General features: G+C 44.6%; 1 long non-coding RNA gene across 1 annotated transcript in view; it reads left to right on the forward strand.

The window, feature by feature from the left end:
- The window catches only part of LOC140464581 (uncharacterized), a 42,320-nt gene extending 32,146 nt beyond the window's left edge, over positions 1-10,174 (forward strand). The window contains exon 3 of the long non-coding RNA XR_011954942.1: positions 10,127-10,174. This is a non-coding gene — a long non-coding RNA (uncharacterized lncRNA). The remainder of the gene's footprint in view (positions 1-10,126) is intronic.
- The last annotated feature ends 10,258 nt before the right edge of the window (positions 10,175-20,432 follow it).

Here is a 20,432-nt window from a genome sequence, read left to right on the forward strand (position 1 = left end):
GTTAGGGAACTTTGGATCTGCAGATGGGGGTGGCATGGTGGCTCACTGCTGCCTCACCAGTGCCAGAGACCTACGTTCAATTCCAGCCTTGAGTGAATGGTTGTGTGGAGTTTGCATATCCCCCCAGTGTCTGCATTGGTATCCTCTGGGTGCTCAGGTTTCCTCCCAGTGTACAAAGATGATGTGGAGGTGCTTCTCCAAAAGCTTGTGATTTAAACCAATCTGTTGGACTATAACCTGGTATCATGTCAATTCTGATTTAGTCCAAAAATGTACAGAGTAAGTAGATTGGCCATTGTTGTGGTTCTGTTCGTCGAGCTGGGAATTTGTGTTGCAGATGTTTCGTCCCCTGTCTAGGTGACATCCTCAGTGCTTGGGAGCCTCCTGTGAAGCGCTTCTGTGATCTTTCCTCCGGCATTTGTAGTGGTTTGAATCTGCCGCTTCTGGTTGTCCGTTCCAGCTGTCCGTTGCAGTGGCAGGTATATTGGGTCCAGGTCGATGTGGTTATTGATTGAATCTGTGGATGAGTGCCATGCCTCTAGGAATTCCCTGGCTGTTCTCTGTTTGGCTTGTCCTATAATAGTAGTGTTATCCCAGTCGAACTCATGTTGCTTGTCATCTGAGTGTGTAGCTACTAAGGATAGCTGGTCGAGTCGTTTCGTGGCTAGTTGGTGTTCATGGATGCGGATCGTTAGCTGTCTTCCTGTTTGTCCGATGTAGTGTTTTGTGCAGTCCTTGCATACCATACATCAAAAACATTTCTGAACTGACAGCCAGACTACTGCGACCACTAGGACTCATAACAGCAGACAAACCAACAGCCACTCTCAGACAACAACTCACCAGAACGAAGGACCCGATACCCAACATGAGCAAAACTAATGTAGTGTACAAAATCCCATGCAAGGACTGCACAAAACACTACATAGGACAATCAGGAAGACAGCTAACGATTCGCATCCATGAACACCAACTAGCCACGAAACGACACGACCAGCTATCCTTAGTAGCCACACACGCAGATGACAAGCAACATGAATTCGACTGGGACAACACTACTATTATAGAACAAACCAAACAGAGAACAGCCAGGGAATTCCTAGAGGGATGGCACTCATCCACAGATTCAATCAATAAGCACATCGACCTGGACCCAATATACCAGCCACTGCAACGGACAGCTGGAACTGACAACCGGAAGCAGCAGATTCAAACCACTACAAATGCCGGAGGAAAGATCACAGAAGCGCTTCACAGGAGGCTCCCAAGCACTGAGGATGTCACCTGGACAGGGGACGAAACGTCCGCAACACAAATTCCCAGCTCGGCGATCAGAACCACAACAACGAGTACCCGAGCTACAAATCTTCGTACAAACTTAGATTGTAGTATCCAGTGATGTGCAAGCAAGGTGGATTAACAATGGGAAATTCAGCGTTACAGGGATAGGATGGGTCTGGGGGCGGTGTGGACTGTTGGGCTGAATGGCCTTCTTCCATACTGTAGGGATTATATGATTCTAAGTGGTACCACCCTGATGTGGTTGTGTAAGACATACCTTTGTCATATCAAATCAAAGTCACGTTTCCTATCAATTGATGTTAAATTTGTGTTGATCCTAATTTGTATTAAGATAAAGTCTATAGAAAGTGAAATCCTGTTGTAAATGTTTTCATTGTACTGCAGGGACGGGGTGTCACTTTCAGTAAATTTGGTTAGTTAGTTTTCTGCTGTTGCCCTGTCCAAGGGTTGGAACAGAAGGTGATTTGTAAACGCTGGTGATTCCATGTGTCTGTTTCCCTCGTCCTGTGGGTGGGAGGTTTCCTACAAACTAACTCCTCACTCGCTGAAGAGATTTTTTCTGCTGATGTGTTGAGAATTGATCTCTTTTCCAGCGAAGACCCTAACCTGCACTTGTACTGTTATTGACCAGCCTGACATGGTCAACATTATCTGTTGCTTTTAGCAGCCTCAAACATGTTAAGCCAGCACAGTCACATTGAAACAAAAAGAATTGTCTTTCCTACTGTCTTCAGGACAGTCCATGAAAAAATTGTTGAAGTTGAGTAAATGTTGTATCTCGGAAAGTGAATGTTGGAGGGAACATTAACAGGCATGTTCTTTCCAAGTTGAATTGACTCAGTAAGGTATGGCATAGCTCCTGACATGTTTCCTGTCTGATATTGGCCTAAATTGGCTTCTGGGCTGTGTTGTACCTGGCAGTTACCTCAACAATGTGAATAAATTAGCACATTGAGAAGCACTAGATTCTCTCAGTAGACAGTCAAGGGCTTGCAGCTATGTACTGGAGAACTGCCTGGGAAGAGCCTGACACTGTTACCATAGCAATAATTCCAGTATAACACTATTTGAAATATTAAGCAGACAAGCATTCAGAGAAATCAATTCTTTAGAGTAATGGAGTCATAAAGATGTACAGCATGGAAACAGACCCTTCGGTCCAACCCGTCCATGCTGACCAGATATCCCAACCCAATCTAGTCCCACCTGCCAGCACCCGGCCCATATCCCTCCAAACCCTTCCTATTCATATACCCATCCAAACGCCTCTTAAACATTGCATTTGTACCAGCCTCCACCACTTCCTCTGGCAGCTCATTCCATACCCGTACCACCCTCTGTGTGGAATGGTTGCCCCTCAGGTCTCTTTTTTATCTTTCCCCTCTCACCCTAAACCTATGCCCTCTAGTTCTGAACTCCCCCACCCCAGGGAAAAGACTTTGCCTATTTACCCTATCCATGCCCCCTCATAATTTTGTAAACCTCTATAAGGTCACCCCTCAGACTCTGACGCTCCAGGGACAACAGCTCCAGCCTGTTCAGCCTCTCCCTATAGCTCAAATCCTCCAACCGCGGCAACATCCTTGTAAATCTTTTCTAAACCCTTTCAAGTTTCACAACATCTTTCCAATAGGAAGGAGACCAGAATTGCATGCAATATTCCAAGAGTGGCCTAACTAATGTCCTGTACAGCAGCAACGTGACTTCCGAACACCTGTACTCAATACTCTGACCAATAAAGGAAAGCATACCAAACACCTTCTTCACTATCCTATCTACCTGCGACTCCACTTTCAAGGAGCTATGAACCTGTACTCCAAAGTCTCTTTGTTCAGCAACATTCCCTAGGACCTTACCATTAAGTGTATAAGTCCTGCTAAGATTTGCTTTCCCAAAATGCAGCACAATGTATTTATCTGAATTAAACTCCATCTGCCACTTCTCAGCCCATTGGCCCATCTGGTCCAGATCCCATTGTAATCTGAGGTAACCCTCTTTGCTGTCCACTGCCCCTCCAATTTTGGTGTCATCTGCAAACGTACCTCTTATGCTCGCATCCAAATTATTTATGTAAATGACAAAATGTAGAGGAACCAGCACCGATCCTTGTGGCACTCCACTGGTCACAGGCCTCCAGTCTGAAAAACATAGTGGCCTTAGTTGCAGGGGTTCAGGGGAGTGCTGCTCAATAAGTCTGTTTTAGGACTTTCAAATGTAGGGGGCCATTGTATACCTTTCTTCAGCTCATCATCGATAGCCAATGCTGCAGCTCCCCACCCCCACCCAAACCCACGGTGTGTGGAACATGACAGTTTAATGCTCACAGCCTCAGAGCAGAAGTCTCCATCTTCAAAGAGGGAACCATCAGCAGCAAAGGCTGCACCCCACTCCAGACTCTTGCATTGAGATCTTGACTGTGTGTCAGTCACACACCAGAGCGCTGGAGCTGCCTCTGCTACGTCCTCTGGATTCAAAGGGAGGCCCTTCTAGAGACCAGCCGAACAAGCATTCAGACAAAACCTCTGCAAAAATCAACTGCGATGGACAGGATACTGTCCACACATCGAAAATATCCCACCCTCACCAACTCCCTCCATACAGCGTTGGTTTCTCAGTTCTCAAATGGCCAACATTCCAGTGGAGGACAAAGGGTCATTTAGACTCAAAACGTCAGCTCTTTTCTCTCCTTACAGATGCTGCCAGACCTGCTGAGATTTTCCAGCATCTTCTCTTTTGGGGAGGACAAACACTTGATAGACCCTCTGTGTGTAGTGTGGCAGCATCGACATAAATGACTGGAAAAAATTTGTTACGAATTGCTCAGAATGGTGACCATTTATCCATCAAGCTACATCACATTTGGAATCCAAATGCCTTCATGATTGGGCCGGGTGGCAGCAGATATGGAATGAAATCCTGCATTCCGTATCCCAATAGCTCATGGGATGTCCTGATCCATACGCCTGAAGAGTTTGCTGACTGCTTCCCATCCCCTCAATGTTTGTTTGCAACGGGCTCGGTCTCAGCAAAGTCAAAAAGTGTGGCGCTGGAAAAGCACAGCCGGTCAGACAGCATCCGAGGAGCAGGAGAATCGACGTTTCGTGCATCAACTCTTCATCCTCAGAAGCTGCCTGACTGGCTGTGCTTTTGTAGCACCACGCTTTTTGACTCTGATCTCCAGCATCTACAGTCCTCACTTTCCCCTAGTCGGTTTCAGCACAGCTGACTATTTTGGGTCCTGAACATGTACTCTTCTGTCGACGTGTCCTCTCTACTTGCATTTGCACCTCCTTTGCCCTTTGCTGTGGAATGCCTTCCCCTTCTCTTCCACTTGATCCTCCACAACCCTCCTCCACTCCATGCTACAACACCGCCCTCTCCTCACCCCTCGCTTTTTACATTGTGAACACTGTTACTTAGCCAGCCCTGTTCAATCGGAAGGTGCGAGCTGTTGCCAGATTCTGCTGAGTTTACCCCAGCATTTTCCATATGTAGTTGTGCCCAGAGTTCTATGGATCAAGAATCAGCATGTTTGATTCCATAAAGGCCCACAACAGAATCCCATGTCCCCGAGTAGGCATCATCCCTTGAATCGAGGGATAACCTTTGACCTTGTGACCCCAGCTATCAAGCAAATAGCATTTCCCTCCAATCCAATTTCCCCTCCCTTCAATTATCACTGACTCCAATAACAGAGACACCTGTTTGCCCGATCTGCTGAGCTACTCCACCAACGTCTGTTTTTGTTCCAGATTTCCAGCGTCCATAGTGTTCCCATTTTTCTTTGAAGGAAGTTCTCCAAACTGTCCTACGAATGCCCATGGCTTCCCAAAGCTCCAGACCATGAGTACTCTGATTGGGTGGTCGGCTCAGTGTTGGTATTGGCAGCCACCTCCAGGAAGAGTCCTGAGGTGCCTTCATTGTTGGCACATGCAATCCCCTCAGCCCCATTCTCATTAGGCTCCTGAAGCCAGCAATACAATTCACCCATTCATGCCCGATGATTACCGAGAGCTCGAGTTCCCGCTCACTGATAACAACTGCTCTGCCAGATTTGATCAGGGTTATTTCCTTTGCATTCATTCTTGAGGTATTCTGTTAAATGTGTCAGTGATTGGGTCACTGGGTGGTGCTATTGTCGCTGAGTAATGCAAGTTGTGAGTTTATAACGTGCCCTGCCCTCCAGCGTGATATCAGAAGTGGGGATATTGGCCAATGATTGCACAATGTTCAGCACCACTTGCAACTCCTCAGGGACTGAAGCAGTACATGTTCAAATGCAACAATATCCAGACTTCGGCAGACAAGTAGCAAGCAACCTGGGCACCACACTAATGCCAAGCAATAACCAACTCCAATAACAGACAATCTAATTACTAACGCAGTGGTGTTACCATCATTGAATCCCCCACTAACAACATCCTCAGGGTTACAATTGACCAGAAACTCAACTGGACTCACCACATAAAAACAATGGCTATTGGAGCAAGTCAGAGGCAAGGAATATTCTGGCCAGTAATTCATCTCCTGACTCCTCAAAGCCTGTCCACCATCTACAAGGCACAACTCAGGAGTGTGATAGAATACTCCCTATTTGCTTGGGTGGTTGCAACTCCACCAACATTCGAGAACCTCAACACCATCCAGCTCAAAGCAACCTATTCCAGTGGCACTACATCCACAGGCAGCCATTCCCTTCCAAGTCGACACTCAGTAGCAGCAGTGGGTACCACTTACAAGATGCATAGCAGAAATTCATCAAAGATCCTCAGGCAGCATCTTCCAAATGCATAACCACTTCCAGCTAGAAGAACAAGGGCAGCAGATACATGGGAACACCATCACCTGGAGGTTCCCCTCCAGGCTACGTACATCCTGCCTTGGAATTTTATCGTTGTTCCTTCACTGTTGCTGGGTCAAGGTCCCAGAATTCCCTCAGTAAGGGCATTGTAGATCAACCCAGAGCAGGTGGACTGCAGTGGTTCAAGAAGGCAGCTCACTGTCACCTTCTCAAGGGCAACTAGGGACAGGTAATAAATGTTGGTCAGCCAGTGATACCCACATCCTGAGAATGTGCTGCAGTACCAGAGGTTAAACTGGGATACACTGACACCCGACACAACACAATATTCCATTCTGATGTGAATGAGCAGTGAGATTGGGTAAGATACTAAGAGGGGTAATTCAACCTAAATGTAGACCATTCCAGTTGGGAAAAGAGAAGGATTGGCAGTGCGTTTGATGAAAATTAGGCCTCCAGTTGAGCTTCCAGATTAACATAAAAGATGGTTGTGGTTCCAGTAGCAATTCCAATCAGACTTCAGGGACAGGAATCCTGAACAGTGAGATGTGTTAGTGTCCGTGAACATGATCAGGAGTCAGTATGAGAATTGTCACTGTACCAGTGAGATGAAAAAATACTGGAAAAATATCTTTGCAGAGGGAAAGCTCAGGGGCACCAACTAAAAACAAAATATTCTGATAACTTTCCATGGTTCCCAGAGTAGGATACACAATCTATCAGGAGTGGGATAAAATAGCCCACCACTAGTGGGTCAGATAATGATGCGACAATTCACTGAACTGTAACATTACCTCAGATTGTTCTGAGAAAAGATCATATTTGGCAGTGAACAGAAGTGCAAGTTTCAAAAGGCATGCTTAATATGCTGCAGCAATAATTGTGAAAGGGTAATGGTTTACAACTGTTAAACTGCAGAGTGATTTTCAAGAGCATCTTACACCTTGTGTTAATGAGCTAGGCCAGCCAAATGCACAGTGGGCGGTATCTCTCCAGCTGTCTGCCCCAGGCAGAAACACTGCGGAGCCCCTCACCCAAACTCCCCTCATCCAGGTAGGGCTGGAGGTTTGACAATACGGAATTTCTTAATTGCCTCATCACCATCCCTGCCTCAGCTCATCTGCTACTGAAACCTTCATCCACGCCTTTAGACTTGACCTTCCACTTGCCAAACTGCATTGGCTTGAAATTATCCAAAACTCTGTTATCTGTTTCTTAACTCACACTGAGCTCTACTTAGCCATTGCCACTCGATTGCTGACCAACATTGTCCCCTAGTCAAGCAATGTCTTTGATATTGAAATTTGTGCAGTTGTGTTTGGTTTCCTCAATGGTCGTCTATTCCCTATAAGGTCCTGTCAACCCCTCAGTCCTCACTGAGATGTCTGAGCTCCAAATGTGAATGGGAGCAGGAAGGGAGGGCACAGTCGGTCTTTGCTTCACCATTTCAGTACATCACAGCTGATCTGATTTTCCACCTCTCTGCCTAGCCCCGAAAACTATTCACCACCTCCTCACTTACCAAGAATTGATCTATTTCTAACTTGATGTAAACAAGGAATCTGCTTCCTTCACCTTTTGAGGAAGAGTTCCCGGCACTCCCAGCCCTCCGAGAGAAATCCTCTGCTTCCCTTTTCTCCCACAGGGAATCACATTGAGTCTGCCTGATGGACCCTCCAATTTTAGATTCTTGTACTATCCCAATTTGAGTGGCACCCCAATTGGCAGTACTGCCTTCAGCTGCCAAGGCCCTAGGCTACAGAATTCAATCACTAATTCTCCCTTCCTCTGTCTCCTCTTTCGAGATGCTGGGTTAAATCTATCTCTTTGCTCTAGCCCTTTGCTCGCCAGCAGCTGTATATATGGCTCGATGCCAAATTTTAATGGATCACCATTTTCCTGCACAGTATCTTGGATAGTGTTACCATGTTAAAGATGCTTATCTAAATGAGAATTGTTGTTGATGCTATCTGTGCCCATGCTGGAACCTCTGGAACCCAGCCTGAGCACTCTCGAACACTGAGAAACCCACGTCAAAAACATCCTAACCCCCTCATTGTACACAAACTTTGGGGGTCACCATGTCCCTGGTGAAGCTGGGGACAGTACCAATGTTCTGAGAAGATCTTTGACACACTGTGAACAGAATCATAGGTCTGTACTAGTTAAACATTAATACGTGCAAATGTCACTGTCCTCTGGAAATGTGTACAAGGGCAGCATGATCCTGTGGACAGCCAACATACCATTTTGGTCATCACTTTTATCTAAGCTTGGAACAATAAAATATTACTACAGTGCTTTCGCTTATTTTCTGGAACATTCTTCCTGGCTTGAGTTATTTAAATCATTTATCATCTATCCTAATATCTCCTAATATTCCCATTCTCACCCCCAGTCCCTGTTTTAGTCCATAATCAAATCCACTCTTCATTTTATCACACTTCTGCTGTTTATATCTCTATTGAAGACATTGAGATTCTTTTTATAACATAATCAGAAACTGCTGGGGAAACTCTGCAGGTCTGGAAGTATCTTTGGAGAGAAAGCAGAGTCAATGTTTCAGGTCCACTGACTTTTCTTCTGAACTGGCAGTAGCTAGGAAAAGGTGAGGTACAGGCTGAAGACAGAGGATGGAGGAATGATAAAGGAGTGGGACGGAGCCCAGAGGGAGAGAAAGACAGTTCGGCAAACAAAGGGATGGGCAATGGTGACCTGGGAGAGGGGGAACATTGATGACAGGGTCCATAAGTTGGTGGAAATGATGTTGAAAGCTGCCAATGTGCTCATAAGACCTGCATGTGGAGGTGGTTAAAGAACATGGCAGGTGGTGCTCGGGTCAGTAAGTTATTGAACTTGATATTGATTTCATGGTGGCTGCAGGGTCCCCAAGCAGAAAATGAGATGCTGTTCTTTCAGCTTGTGCTGAATTTCACTGGGAACACTGCAGTTAGCCTGAGACAGAGATGTTGACCAGGGAACAGGGTGGTGAGTTAAAGTGGCAGGAAATGGAAGCTCAGGGTGATTTTTACAGACAGAATGTAGGTGTTCTGCAAAGCGGTCACCCAGTCTGTGTTTCACCTGGCCGGTGTAGAGAAGGCCACATGGTGAGCAGTGAATCCAGGGATTGAGCGAAGTGCAGGAATGTGTGTCTGGGGCCTTGGAGGGAGAAGGTAAATGGGCAGGTGTTACACCTTCTGCAGTTACAGGGGAAGGTGCTATCGGGGGATGGGCAGGGGGATGTTGGGAGTGAAGGAAGAGTGGACCACGATGCTCTGGAGGGAACAGTCTCTGCGGAACGCTGATAAGGGAGGGGAGGGGAAACACGTGCCGGAGACTGGCATCCCAATGGAGGTGGCAGAAATGGGAACCTCTGGCCCTTTAAATGCAGTACATCTCTCAGTGGAGTGGAATCTCGGGAGCCTACAGTCTTCTGGACACAAAATTGAGTTCAATCCTTTTAGGGCATGAACACCTCTTCCATGTCTTTTACCCAGCAGGCTCTGCCAGCACGGTCACCCCATTTTCACCTAGATGTGCTCCATGCTACCAGCTTTTCTCCTTCCCGAGCACACCATATCCATTGCTTTGTCTTTCGGTCCCTCTGGGCTCAGTCTCCACCTATCCTCTCAGTCTTTTCATGCAACCTCCACGCCCCCACCCCCTGACTTCAGCATCTGCCACCTTTTCCTAGCTACTACTGCTAGTTCTGAAGAATGGTCACTGGACACGAAATGTTAACTCTGCTTTCTCTCCACAGACCTGCTGAGTTTTATCCAGCCATTTCTGTTTTGGTTTCAGCGTTTGCAGTTTTTCTTCTATTTTAGAGATCTTTCTAATGTTAGGTGCTTCTCTTTTCATGTTCCCCGTTTGCTTCTCATTTATTTCTCATTTCCCAACAGTTTTCAGTGTTTCATATATCACAGCAGTGAATGAACTTCAAATGTTCGTCATTTGTCATGAGGTGCATTAGAATGGCCTGAAAAGGCGCCACGTAAATGCATGCCTTTTCTTTCTCCACAGCTGGCATTACACACGGAGCCAGAGGGAGTAAGAACGTGATAATGTGGGAAGAACTCAGAGACCTTGTGCTGCTATATTCTCTGGTATGAGAGTCACAGCAAATACAAGGGTCGGGACTCAAAGTAAAAGCAGCATAAGACACTGCAAAGCCAGCTTTTCCCTGGCATGCTTCATGAAATCATCTCTTAGCTGGGGCTTCATCCTAATTACTATTTAGTGATTTAATTTAAATGTCTGTCTAAACATCAAAAACACTCTATAACTGCAAAAAAAAAGGTCCCAATAGGGGATCTTTAACACTATGTAGTTTGATGACACAAGCCTAAAATATTATCGCTGTGTGCCTCTGAAACTGTAATTGGATAACATGTCAATGTACATAGAGTATAACAGTTTACTTTTAATCTCTATTTAATTGTTCAACTAAAATCTCTTAATTCCTGGACAAACAGACCGTTCCATTCACTTCGGATTTATTGCATGGAATAAACAACGGGTATCTGCTTTGGTGACCTCTTTCATATTTATTCCTGTATTGTGACCCCAGAAGATTTTTCCAACAAGAAGATAGCCATTTAATTGTTCCTTTCCAGTGCCTTTTATTTAACACTTTTTTTCTAAAGACCCCATGTCAGCACAAACGACTTCAATGGAACGTTAAATTCTGCTCAGTCACCACAGGAATCTCCCAAGTATCTGCCCACTTGCAAAACACACATTGCTTCAATGTCAAATAGGCTCTTCAGTAAAACAATCACCCGTCATTGGAGGACCATTGACAAATTAGTGGCTGGGATGAGTCTGCACACAGTCTTCCCTCTCCTGGGATATGGGAGAGTGAGAAAGGTTTAAGTTGAACCTCTCAAAATATTATGAAGAAAGATAAAAATGATTGTCAAAAATAAGAAGGAGAATAAGAATAGACAGGAGAAAAAGAATAATAAGAGTAGCAAGACTTAATGGTAAGGTCCTAGGGAGTGTTGACGAACAAAGAGACCTTGGAGTGCAGGTTCATAGTTACTTGAAAGTAGAGTCGCAGGTAGATAGGATAGTGAAGAAGGCGTTTGGTATGCTTTCCTTTATTGGTCAGAGTATTGTGTATAAGAGTTAGAAGAGCATGTTGCGATTGTACAGGATGTTGGTTAGGTCACTTTTGGAATATTGCGTGCAGTTCTGGTCTCCTTCCTAAAGAATTCCAATATTCCTATTGGAAGGACGTCATGAAACTTGAAAGGGTTCAGAAAAGATTTACAAGGATGTTGCCAGAGTTGGAGGATTTGAGCTATGGGGAGAGGCTGAATAAGCTGGGGCTGTTTTCCCTGGAGCGTCAGAGGCTGAGGGGTGACCTGATAGAGGTTTATAAAATCGTGAGGGTCATGGACAGGGTAAAGAGACAAAGTCTTTTCCCTGGGGTGGGGGAGTCCAGAACTAGAGGGCATAGGTTTAGGGTGAGAGGGGAAAGATATAAAAAAGACCTAATGGCAACTTTTTCACGCAGAAGGTGGTACGTGTATGGAATGAGCTGCCAGAGTAGCATATCGGCCGCAGCTGCTCAACAGAATAAGGATTAGCCTCTAGGAGGCACATGTGATTTAAATCTACTCATTAAAATTGAACAAGAAGGAGGCTGGTTCAATTACAATATTTAAGAGGCATTTAGATGGGTATATGAATAGGAAGGGTTTGGAGGGATATGGGCCGGGTGCTGCAGGTGGGACTGGATTAGCTCGGCATGGACGGGTTGGACTGAAGGGTCTGTTTCCATGCTGTACAACTCTATGACTGTGCAATAGACAACTGGGATCAAGTGAATGTCTTGAAAAGTATAAGGGGTACATTCTTAGAGAGAAATCAGGAAGGCAAAGAAGAGATATTAGATACTATCAGCAAATAGATGAAGGATAATTCAAAGAGATTAAACAATTGCATCAGAAAAAGCAAAAGAGCAATTAGGGAGAAAATATGGCCCCATCAAGATCAACAAAGTCATGTATGTGTGGAACCAGAGTAGTTGGGAAAGATACTAAATATATTTTTCACTTCAGTTTTTACTGTGAAGAAAGACATTGATGCTAGGGAATGCAGGGAAATAAATATTGTTGTCTTGAAACCACATTACAGAGAGAAAGTGCTAGAGATCTTAAAAAAACGTAAAGATAGATAAATCTCTAGGACCTGATCAACTGTATCCCAGGACATTGTGGGAAGTTAGGGAAGAAATTGAGGGTCCCCACCAGAGATATTTGTGTCATCCATAGCCGCGGGTGAGTTGCCAGAGGACTGGAAGGTGGCGAATGCTGTGCCTTCATTTAGTAAAGGGCATAAGGTGAAGCGTGGCAACTCGCTGGTAAATCTGACATCAGCAGTGAGTAGGTTATTGAAGGCGGTTCTGAGAGATTGGATTTACATGCATTTGGAGAGGCAAGGACTCATTAGGGATAGACAGCAAAGCTTTGTGCTTGGAAAATCGTGTCTCACAAGCTTGATTGAGTTTTTTGAGGACGTACCAAAAAAAATTGAGGGCAGAGTTGTAGATGTTGTCTACATGGACTTTGGTAAAGTCTTAGATAAAGAATGGTAGACTAATTAGTAAAGTTAGATCACATGGGATTCAGGGACATCTTGTCAATTGGATACGAAATTGGCTTGATGGTCGGAGACAGAGGATGATGGTGAAGGATTCTTTTTCAGTCTGGAGACCAGTGACTAGCAGTGTTCCACAGGGATTGGTGCTGGGTTTGCTGTTGTTTGTAATTTATATGAATGATTTGTACGAGAATTTAGGAGAAATGGTTAGTAAGTCTGTGGATGACACCAGAATTGGTGATATAGTCGTCAGTGAAGAAGGTTATCTAAGAATACAAAGGGATCTTGATCAATTGGGCCAATGAGCTGAGGAATGGCAGATAGAGTTTAATTTGGAGAAATGTGAGGTGTTGCATTTTGGTAAAACAAACAAGGGAAGGACTTTAACAGGTAATGATAGGGCCCTGGGTACGGTTGTTGAACACAGAGACTCAGGGTTCAAGTAAATAGTTTTATAAAGTTGGGTCACAATTAGACAATGGGTAAGAAGACATTTGGAAGACTTGGCCTTCATTGCTTAGACCTTAAAGTATCGGAGTAGGGATGTCATGTTGAGGTTGTACAGCATATTGGTGAGCCCTCTTCTGGAGTACTATGTCGAGTCTTGGTCATCCTGCTACAGGAAGGATATTATTAAATTGGAGAGAGTTCATAAAAGATTTACCAGGATGTTGCCAGGACTGGAGAGTTTGAGTTATAAGGTGAGGCTGGATAGATTAGATTAGATTCCCTACAGTGTGGAAACAGGTCCTTTGGCCCAACCAGTCCACACTGACCCATCAAATAGTAACCCACCCAGACTCATTTCCCTCTGGTTAATGCACCTAGCACTCTGGGAAATTTAGCATGGCCAATTTAGCATGGCCAATTTAGCATGGCCAATTCACTTGACCTGCACATCTTTGGACTGTGGGAGGAAAGCGGAGCACCCAGAGGAAACCCACGCAGACATGGGAAGAACGTGCAAACTCCACACAGTCACCGGAGGCTGGAATCGAACCTGGGAGGCTGGGACTTTTTTCATTGGAGTGTAAGAGGTTAACAAGTGTCCTTATAGAGGTTTATAAAATCATGAGGGGCATAGATCAGATGAAGAGCAATGACCTTTTCCCCAGGGTGGGGGAGTTCAAAACTAGGGGCATATTTTTTAAGGTGAGAGGAGAAACATTTAAAAGAGACGTGAGGGGCAACTTTTTCACACAGAGGGTCGTTCAAATTTGGAATGAACTGCCAGAGGAAATGTAGGTGCAGGTACAGTTACAACATTTAAAAGATATTTGATAGTACCAGAATAAGAAGGGTTTAGAGAGATATGGGCCAAATGCAGGCAAGTGAGACTATTTTATTTTGGGGAAACCTGTTCAGCATGACAAGTTGGACCAAAGGATCCATTTCCATACTGTATGACTTTATGATTCTATGACTCTATGACTCTAAGAAAGACAATTTGTGTTTATCACTGTCAGATGTAGCACACCACAGTGACTAAGCACATAGACAACAGAGAGTGTTTTGATGGTTGGTGACATACTTGGCTCTGACTCAGGAAATTCTGGGTTCATGGTCCATCATTGTTTATAAGAACAATGCCTGGACAAGAAATTTGCCAAAGATCCTTAGACAGCACCTTCCAAGCCCACAACCACTTCAGTCTAGAAGGACAAGGGCAGCAGATACAAGGGTACACCACCACCTACAAGTTTCCCTCCAAACCAGTCGTCACCATGGCTTGGAAATATATCACTGTTCCTTCACTAAAGCTGGAGAAAAACCCTGGAATTCCCTGCCTCAAGGCATTGTAGGTCAACCTACAGCACTAGGACTGCAGTGCTTCAAGAAGGCAGCTCACAACCACCGTTCTAAGGGCAACCAGGGACGGGCAAGAAATACTAGCCCAGCCAGTGATGTCCATGTCCCACAAATGAATAAAAATTAACTTCAGGGGTTAAGTTATAAGGAGGGATAGTACAAAGTAATATCGAAGAGTGTGATACTGGAAAAGCACAGCCGGTCAGGCAACATCTGAGGAGCAGGAGAGTCAATGTTTCAGGCATAAGCCCTTCATCAGAAATGGTGAAGCATTCCTGATGAAGGGCTTCTGTCTGAAACGTCGACTCTCCTGCTCCTCGGATGCTGCCTGACTAGCTGTGCTTTTCCAGCATCACACTCTTTGACTCTGATCTCCAGCATCTGCAGTCCTCACTTTCTCCTCATACAAAGTAGGCCTGTTTTCTTTAGAACATAGAAGGTTACGGGGGCATCTGAATGAAGTGTTCAAGATATTAAAAGGAGAAAGCAGGGTAGATAAAGATCAACTATTTCCATTGGTTGGCGATTCTAGAATGAAGGGGCAGAGTCTGAGAATTAGGGCCAGATTGCTTAGCACAGATATTAGGAAACATTTCTACACACAAAGGGTGGCAAATGCTTGGAACTCCCTTTGACAAATAGCAGTTGACGCCAGATCAGTTGTTAATTTTAAATCTGAGACAGATATTTTTATTACTAAGGGATACGGGCTTAAGGCGGGTACAATACATGGAGTTAGAAAACAGATCAGCCACAATCACTTTGAGGAGTGGAATGGCCAACTCCTTTTCAATGTTCCCGTGTTAAACTCAGAAGCTGCATTGGGATTACTTTGCAATAACGATGGAGTGCTACATTGTTGAAGGTAGTGCTCTGATCATAAAACAAGGCTCCTCATGCCTGAGGCTAAAAATCCGGTGATTCTCTTTGTTATTCACTTTAAGTGGTTTCCTGCACTAATGTCGCTCACGCATTAATGGATCACAGCTACCATCCTGTTGAGGGGATCTTGCTGTAGAATCTTCCTGCTCAACAGTCACTGCATTTCAGAGTAATTATTCAAGAAGGCACCAAACGATTTTAGAGACTTTTGTCAGGAACCCAATGAGAAGCAGTCAAAGCTCACAAACCTCCAAACAACTCACCCGCCCAATGCTTCGAGCATCATCAGCCAAAACTGTGGCAGAGTTGTGTAGATCACACACTGAACTGAGCAGCCATCTCCAATCCCATCAAACTGGAGAGGAATAAACCATCCTGAGGTGCCAACTAAGGACAGAAGAATGATATATGGTTTTCACATTGTTACAGCAAAATAAGAGTTAATCCGCAATACACATCACTTAAATCTTTTCTTGACAGGTTCCCAACTGGAACTAATGAAGGGATATAGTTGGTGTGAAATTTATGGACATGGATTTGCTTTCAAAATTCCCCTCTAAGGAAAACATTAATGACTACATCAACAGTGAGAGCTGTTTTTTTATTTCCAATTGGCTAAGAATCATGTTTACTTGTAATTGTGACAGGCATCCCATCATCTTCAATCAATTCCAAATCTTCCTTCAGGACATAATCGCAAACAAAATCAACTCTCCATTTGTTTCTTCATTAAAAGAGGTTTTGCTGCTTTATTTGACTTCTCATTCAAGGTGACTTTAATGAACTATTGTCTGATTTTGTACAACCATCTTGTCCCAGAGGCTGCCTCCCCTATCTAATTACTTTGGAGTGAGATACCACCTGGGAGTAAGGTACCACCTGGGAGTGAGGTACCATCTGGGAGTGAAATACCACCTGGGAGTGAAATACCACCTGGGAGTGAGGTATCAACTGGGAGTGATGTACCACCTGGGAGTGAAATACCACCTGGGAGTGAAATACCACCTGGGAGTGAGGTATCACCTGGGAGTGAGGTACCACCTGGGAGTGAGGTATCAACTGGGAGTGAGGTACCACCTGGGAGTGAAATACCACCTGGGAGTGAAGTACCACTTGGGAGTGAGGTACCACCTGGTAGTGAGGTATTAACTGGGAGTGAAGTACCACCTGGGAGTAAGGTACCACCTGGGAGGGAGGTATTAACTATGAGTGAGGTACCACCTGGGAGTGAGGTACCACCTGGGAGTAAGGTACCACCTGGGAGTGAGGTATTAACTGGGAGTGAGGTACCACCTGGGAGTAAGGTACCACCTGGGAGTGAGGTATCAACTGGGAGTGAGGTACCACCTGGGAGTGAAATACCACCTGGAGGTGAGGTACCACCTGGGAGTGAGGTATTAACTGGGAGTGAGGTACCACCTGGGAGTGAAATACCACCTGGGAGTGAGGTACCACCTGAGATTGAGGTATCAACTGGGATTGAGGTACCACCTGGGAGTGAGGTACCACCTGGGATTGAGGTACCACCTGGGAGTGAGGTACCAATTGGGAGTGAGGTACCACCTGGGAGTGAGGTATCACCTGGGAGTGAGGTATCACCTGGAAGTGAGGTATCACCTGGGAGTGAGATACCACCTGGGAGTGAGATACCACCTGGAAGTGAGGTATCACCTGGGAGTGAGGTACCACCTGGGAGTGAGGTATCAATTGTTGTGACATATCGCCTGTACACAAAGAGTTGAGTGTTAAGAAAAGAGCTGCCCACACTTCCTTCCAATAATTTCAAAAGTTATTCAGTCTGCAGCTGTCAATGAACTGCCTTTACACAGCTGTGATATTACAGTGGGAATCTTTCACTGCCTGCTCCCACCTTGATTTACAACAGTCATCACCAAATCCTGTGAAACTTGAAAGCTGTGAAAATTCACCGTTTTTAATACAGCCTCAACCCAGTGAGTAAGCGTATTATTTTCAACTTTACTCCTTTTTTATTCTTCCTGTTTTTATTTAAGAGGGGAAACTTTCAAACAGCTTAAACATTCCCTGGTACTTTCTCCTGATTTGAGGCCGCTCTCGAGCTCCAGTCTGGCTCTTGCCAAAGGGTTAACAAGTGAACCAAGGAGAACCCATTCTCACAGCCATAAAGACTTGTTCATCACCAGCTATATCATCTCCCCCTCCCGCAGAAAGATCTCGGAACAATGTTGGTTCATTTCAGAAAGGTCAAGTTGAACAAAATAACACTGTAAACAATTAAATGAGAATGTTAAAGGTGAAAGATCTTGCCTCGTGAATTATTTGAGCTATTTGCAGGCGATTTTACATCATATTGTAGCACAGTGGGATTGTCAGAGACAGAAGCTGAGAGACCATAAGACTTTACTGATTGTCCACAAAATAAATGGTTTCCAAGCTCAGCCTCCCACTATGTCCAGCAGGGGTTGAATGAATCAATTCAGAACTGCAGTAGATAACCTGCCAGACTTGAAAGAATTGCTTCTGATTTCAAACTATTCTTTTGGCAGGTCCATTTTTTATCTAACCTTATTTCATACCTGGGTTGATGTTGTGACAAATACGTCGAGCGTTCTTATGGAATTCGTTGGCAGATAGATTTGTAGCGGCATTAGCTCATTCATTGCAAATAGGCCAAATCGAGAGGGGAGCATTTCCGTGGGGATTCTCTGTAGGGGATCAAGCAATCATTTTATCCATTGCAGAAGGACGGAGCGCTGTTAGTCCGACAAAGAAAAAAAAGGTCCCAGGGATTATTGAACCCACCTTCTCAGTCACTACATTGGCACTGAATCAATAAAAGAAAGCCTTGCATTTCTACAGCTCCGCGCACCACCTCAAACATCTGAAAGTACACTACAGTCAATCAAGTCCTTATATATTGTTGTAATATGGGAAATGCAGCAGCCAATATGCACACAGACAGCACCAACGAATGAGGGTGTGATGAAGATTGAGTAATCTGCATTAGCGGTGTTTCGATGAGCAATGAATTATTATTGAAGGGCTGATGAAGGGCTTTTGCCCGAAATGTTGATTTTGAAGCTCCTTGGATGCTGCCTGAACTGCTGTGCTCTTCCAGCACCACTAATCCAGAATGAATTATTTTTGTTCTGGGGGGATTTCCTTGGTAATCTTGGAGCATTGGTCAGAATCTTTTATGTCCAGTATAGTGAGCAGACTCCTAAAGATGACCCCAAGGATAGTGGAGCACACCTCCCTACTGCACCAGGATTGTCAGTGAAAATCTTGTACTCAAATTTCTGAGTGGGTCTTGAAGTCATAGCCATTGGACTCAGAGGCAAGAATGCTCCCCATTGAGCCACAGCTGACTACAGGACGTGCAGCTGGAAACGGTGCTGCTCCTTCCAACTTAGCCATTGCAGCTGTTAATTGAAATGAGAAGCCCTAAAGAAGTTCAGTATTTGGATATTCTCCTGCAGCAGGTCACCACGTACACTGCATGACCTAGTGTTGTCGGAGAATTCTTTTTCCGATTAGAATGCTGATGATACCGGAATGGGAACCCACGGGTCTGAGAGATTCACTCAATCCACTATGGTCGATTTTTAGGTTAGATAAATCTGGAATAAAATGCCAATTTCAGAAATCACAACCGCGAAACTGGTGGTTTTTCATCAAATCCATCCATCCATTCACTTAGAGTCATAGAAAGCACGGAAACAGACCCTTCGGTCCAAGCAGTCCATGCCGACCAGATAGCCCAACCCAATCTAGTTCCACCTGCCAGCACCCGGCCCCTATCCCCTCCAAACCCATCCAAATGCCTCTTAAGGAAAGCAATCTGCTACCCTGACTCAGTCTAGTCAATACGTGATTCCAGTCCCACAGCAATGTCGTTGACCACCCAAAAAAATCTAACAAGCCATTTGGGTGTGTGGGGGTGGCTAATAAATGCTGGTTTCATCGGGAACTATCTTCTGAACGAATTAAAGAAAAACAGTTTAACAGAGTATCTACACATGGGCCATCCCTATCGACAGCCTGAGTCTGCAGGCTTCCCAAGAGTAGGAACAGAAGTGATGGGAAAGAGAGATGGGTCTATTCTTGAGAATGAGTCCCCGTTATCGTATCACTAGGGCTCGGACCTGTCATCCGGCCTGAAGCTGTCATTAAAATTGACAGATTCTTACAGTAAAACCCGGGAGGTACCAGCACAGATGGACTAACCTTGTTAACCCTATTGCACCACTTTTATACACCAGCAAGAACCACCTGTGCATCCTGCCAATCCTGCAGGGCATAGTTGCCTCATCCAGGTTGCCAGTACCTTTCTGTTCAAAGCAGGTTGTTTCTTCTCTTGGTTTAACATCTAGTTACGCAAGGGAAGCCTGTTTTTGACCGTTTTTTTTACTGTGGTGTCATCTTCCAGTCGGTGGGTAACATTCTCACCTCACAGCCAGAACATTGTGAGCCTATTTCGTGTACCAAAGACTTGAATAATGAAAAGAACCCAGGTTGGCACTCCTGTGTGGTACAGAAGAGGCACTGCCAATAAAACAATGTATTAATGTCCTGTCAGCCTTCCCAGCTGGATTGTGATGACTAGGTGAGGAGAGGGAATCGACTCCCCGATGTATGACCCCGCCCACAGCCAGTCACAACTAATTTTACTTTTTTTCAATTGTTTATCTTGTTTTTAGCACGCAGTTACCATATTTCAATTAAATTGTAATTATCTAGAAAATGAAGGTGTCAAATTACAAAGTGTTCTTGAATATAAGAAAGAGAAAATGAAGGTGTCAAATTACAAAGTGTTCTTGAATATAAGAAAGAGGAATTTTTATTACTTAAGATCCTGAAAAAAATAAACAAAGGCAAAAGTTTCAAAAGAGTGTGGTCTGGTACAGACAAGAAGGTAGAGGAAATTGCAGTTTATTGTTCTTTAAAGTCCTTGAACTATGACTGGTTTATCTTAGTCTTGACTGGCATATCTCAGTCCCAAACATTTCATTGTTATTTATTTTCTTCGGTAATAGCAAAGTTTGCTGAT

The sequence above is a fragment of the Chiloscyllium punctatum genome, chromosome 40 (genome assembly GCF_047496795.1).
Source record: "Chiloscyllium punctatum isolate Juve2018m chromosome 40, sChiPun1.3, whole genome shotgun sequence".
Lineage (NCBI taxonomy): Eukaryota > Metazoa > Chordata > Chondrichthyes > Orectolobiformes > Hemiscylliidae > Chiloscyllium > Chiloscyllium punctatum.